General features: G+C 41.6%; 1 pseudogene; it reads left to right on the top strand.

Annotated features, from left to right (window-relative positions):
- The first annotated feature begins 3,348 nt into the window (after positions 1–3,348).
- Positions 3,349–4,363, top strand: LOC100411836 (small ubiquitin-related modifier 3 pseudogene; annotated as a pseudogene).
- The last annotated feature ends 464 nt before the right edge of the window (positions 4,364–4,827 follow it).

Raw genomic sequence — 4,827 nt, 5'->3', positions numbered from 1 at the left:
TATATATATAGGAATATATATATTCATATAAAAACATTTGAATTATATCTCAAAGTTCTGTTAATAAATGAATGGCTTGATTCTTTCAAAGATTTTTTTCAAAGCAAAGCAAAAAAAAAAAGAAAACTCTCTCTATTTCCAAAAACTGAAATTGTCATCTAATTTCTCAGAAATAATGGTTGATAGAAGACAATGAAATATTGCCTTTAAAGTTCTGAGGAAAAATAATTTTAAATGAAAAAGTCAATATTCAATAAAATTACCAATATAATTGGAGAGTAGAATAAAGTTACTCTAAGTCATGGAAGGGCTCAGTAAGTTTACCTTCTTATAGAAGTGATTCAAGGATATGCTCCCACAAAACAAGACAGTAAATCAAAAAAGTGAAAAACATGGAGTTGAAGAACAAACAAGAGAAAAATGGACGGAAGCCATGGCTTATCTGTCTCTTCTATTTTAGCTTTTCAATAAATCTAGAGAAAAAAAGTCCAGTTTGGAGCTGGTGGGACATGAGTTTTAAAAAGCAAGTTTCTGGAAAATAAAAATGTATATAAACTGAAGTGATCCACATATTTGATGCTATCTTTAAAAAACTGGAATATCGGCTGGGTGCGGTGGCTCATGCCTGTAATCCCAGCACTTTGGGAGGCCGAGGCGGGTGGATCACGAGGTCAAGAGATCGAGACCATCCTGGTCAACATGGTGAAATGCCGTCTCTACTAAAAATACAAAAAGTTAGCTGGACATGGTGGCGCGTGCCTATAATCCCAGCTACTCAGGAGGCTGAGGCAGGAGAATCGCCTGAACCCAGGTGGCGGAGGTTGTGGTGAGCCGAGATCACGAGATTGCACTCCAGCCTGGGTAACAAGAGCGAAACTCCGTCTCAAAAAAAAAAAAAAAAGAACTGGAATATCAAGCTGTAAAAAAATCACATAATACAAAAGATGGGAATGGAGAGGAGGAAATAATTAGAAATCCCAAGAAAATTGCAAAGCTATGTAAAAAAATAAGATACAAAATCATAGTGTCTTATGCAGCTAAGAGGTGAACAGTCGTTACATGGTCATAATGTTATAATCACCGCTCATCAGTTTTCAACTCTTAGAATCAACCCACAGGATCAGCCTAAAATAGAAGACGGGGGTAGTTGCAGACTGAGGTTCATGTTTTTGTTTTCTTTTTTTTTGACATCATAAGCTAAAATTAAGCATTTGATTTCAATCAGGAGGAATCAAGAAATGAAGAAAAGGGTTGGGGATTTCATACTTTCACCTCTCAAAGGAAAGAATTAAGAAGTACTGTCAAATCGTTGATGGAATTAGAAGTAAGGATATGAGTATGTGTTTTGTTATTACAAAGGTAACTGTTAATAGTGGGAAGTGGAGAAAAGAAAGGCTGTATTTGAAAGATAAAGGTAAGTGAGTTAAATCCATAGCTACCATTGTAGAAATCAGCAGATAATGTCTAAACTTGTCAACTAAAGAAACAGAGAAGTAATAATAATGTATTGAAGAGTTTATTACAAGTAAAAGCAAAATGTGTCCCAAACATAGCACAAAGGCTGGGAGGAAAAATAGGTATGTTGGGGGTTCATACACTACACATGAGGTGGCACTGGATCACTCAGAGGAAGATTACGATTAGCTAAAGAAGTAGGTGATAGTTCCACTTCCAGTTGAATTGAGTAAGAAGGGTAAGATTTACCATCATGCCTGAAACAACTAAACTACCAGACAAAATATATGAAACACTGGCACTCAAGACATTGGACACCTCATGATAAGGAACAATGACTGCTGAGAAAGGAAAGAGAAAAAAATGTAAATCTATAGAAACACTTGTGTAAAAATGTTCATAGCAACTTTATGTGTGATAGTCCCAAGCTTGAAACAACCCAAATATTTACCAAAAGATGAATGAATAAATAAATCATGCTATATCTGTACAATGAGATGTATTACTTAGTAACAAAAAAGAATTAGGTACATGTAACTACATGACTGAATCTTAAATTAATTATGCTGAGTGAGAGAAGCCAGAAAATAAACATCACATACCACAAGGTTTCATTTATTTAAAATTCTAGAAAAATGAAAACTAAGCCACAGTGACAGAAAACAGAGCAGCAAGTGTGGAGAAAGGTGGTAGGGGGCACTAAAAGGAGCATGAGGAAACTTTCAGAGGTAGTGGATATGCTTACCCCTGACAATATCCCCTTGCTCCTTTTAAAAGCTTGATTGTATATATAAATGTCAAAATTCATCAGACAGCCCACATTAAATATAAGCAGTTTACTGTGTGTCAATTACACTTCAATGGTTAAAAAAGAAATGGCATAAACATATTATTTAAAAAATACATATTACATATATTTATATATGAAACATATATCAAATAAATAATAAACATGGCATAAACTTATTATTTTAGGGGTATTAAAGTAACCGCCAAAGAGCCGTAAGGGGAACTGTTGAAAGTGTTTCCTCATGTGAGGAAATGCGGGGAAGGAGAGAATGAGGGGAGAAACTGTTGCTTCTTCATAGAAGCCCTTCTGGATTTGCTCATTTTTACCAGTGAGTAGGTATGTCAGTTCAGATGCTCAGAGAAGAGATGCTTAGATGGGACCTGATGTTTACTTACTTGATGCTTAATGCTTAGCCTGTGAATAACAAAGGGAGGAGGAAGCAGGAGTAGACAGGGAGAGAGCAGGGATTGAGACCAGGTCTGCCACCTGTGAAAAGAGGAGGCAAGGAAAGCCTGGACAGGAAGAGCCTGGGAACTCAGAGCAGTTCTGAGAAAGATTTGCTGGGCTGATAGGCAGTGTCTAAGCAAAAGTTGCCCATTAGCAGAGTCCTGTGTCCGGCAAGATGGGCGAGAGCTCATCCTAGCACCTCTGCAGTGTTCAGTCACTGGCTGGGAACAGGGGGCTTCGGCTCAGCATGAATGCCACAGTAAATCCAAAAATGTGGTAGCTGGGGCTGTCATTCTGCCGTGTGCCCCACAGAAGGTTTTCTTCTTCTTTTTTTTTTTTTTTTTGAGACAGAGTCTTGCTCCATCGCCAGGCACCAGGCTGGAGTGCAGTGGCAGGAACTCGGCTCACTGCAACCTCCACCTCCCAGGTTCAAGCAATTCTCCTGCCTCAGCCTCCCAAGTAGCTGGGATTACAGGCACGCGTCACCACGCCCAGAGAATTTTTGTATTTTTTAGTAGAGATGAGGTTTCACCATATTAGCCAGGACGGTTTTGAACTCTTGACCTCATGATCTGCCCGCCTTGGCCTCCCAAAGTGCTGGGATTCAGGTGTGAGCCACCGCGCCTGGCCCACAGATCTTCTTAAAATGCCATCTGGGGGAGAGCGGCGGGGCCATGAGCGTGACTCGCCCGCTCCGTGCTGCTTCCCCCGCGCCGCCTGCCTGCGCCGCCGGAGCAGCCATGTCCGAGGAGAAGCCCAAGGAGGGCGTGAAGACAGAGAATGACCACATCAACCTGAAGGTGGCCGGGCAGGATGGCTCCGTGGTGCAGTTCAAGATCAAGAGGCACACGCCGCTGAGCAAGCTGATGAAGGCCTACTGCGAAAGGTAGGGCTTGTCAATGAGATAGATTAGATTCAGGTTTGATGGGCAGCCAATTAATGAAACCAACACTCCAGCACAGCTGGAGTTGGACGAGGACACCATCGATGTGTTCCAGCAGCAGACAGGAGGTGCACCAGAGAGCAGCCTGGCAGGGCATGGTTTCTAGAGGGTCCTCCCCAGCCTGGGCCGTCCGTCCTTGCATTGCTGTTGAATGGTGACCATGCTGACCACAAAGTCGTCTGTGGAAACTTGAGGACGTTCACCACAATGGTTTTCCTCTCCTTGATGTACTTCAAGTGCGACTCAAAACTATCTGCAGGGATGAATCTGTAACTGAAATCGGGCCAATCAGAATTGTTACCTTTGTTCAGGTAAAATGAGTTGCAATGTATTTTGGGTTTGTTTTTGTTTTCCCCCTCCTGTAACATTTTTTTTAACCCCAAAATTGTAGCCTGAATGTTTGCTTTCAGTCTGGCCAGGGATCCGACTCCCAAGCCGGTTGCCTCCTCTGCTCACTGGTCACATGGAGAATTGGTGTCTACCGCAGTGGGGCGTAGCTATCGGCCAGGTACTGGGGGAAAGGTGGGTAGGGAGAACAGACTGTCATTTGTGGTTACAGGCACAGGTGATTAAAATGCTAAATATTGCAAATTTAGGCTTTGTCAGTATATGGTAAAGTTTAAGGGAGAATACTGGAATGTTTTTTCAAAGGGTAAAAAATAACTGACTCCTTTGATAATTTGGCCCCACAGGCTCTCTGGCCCTTGAGCATGTGACCTTGGGGTCTGAGGCCCAGGACCCACCCCCCTGCCAACCTCCCACCCCACTGCCTGCTCAGTACCTGGCATTGGCACACAGGCAAGGATTGGCACAACCAGAATTGCTTTTTCTTCTTAATACTGAAGAAATTCTCACATTTCTCATTTGGTATTGGTGTTATGGCCTCAGATTTCTTCTAGTATTTGCTTCTGATGACTAACTATGGTCTATACATAAAAAAGTAAGATTAAGTATTGCTAAATTTGCAGTTACGTTGTTGTGTAAAAGAGCTACTTCCAAGCGTGGTTACAAATGAACCCATGGAATGATGACTTCACGTTCTTCTCATGGGTTTGTGCTGTGCTGCTTTCCAAATACGTATTGAATTTATGCATTAGTCTGGTGATTTCAGTTCTGTGAAATATTTTGGGATCTATACCAATTAAACATTTTCATAGTTCTGCCTATCGTCCTTCCCTGAGGATCCACTGCT

Source organism: Callithrix jacchus, chromosome 1, assembly GCF_049354715.1.
Source record: "Callithrix jacchus isolate 240 chromosome 1, calJac240_pri, whole genome shotgun sequence".
Lineage (NCBI taxonomy): Eukaryota > Metazoa > Chordata > Mammalia > Primates > Cebidae > Callithrix > Callithrix jacchus.
This window is presented reverse-complemented; position numbering and strand designations above follow the sequence as displayed.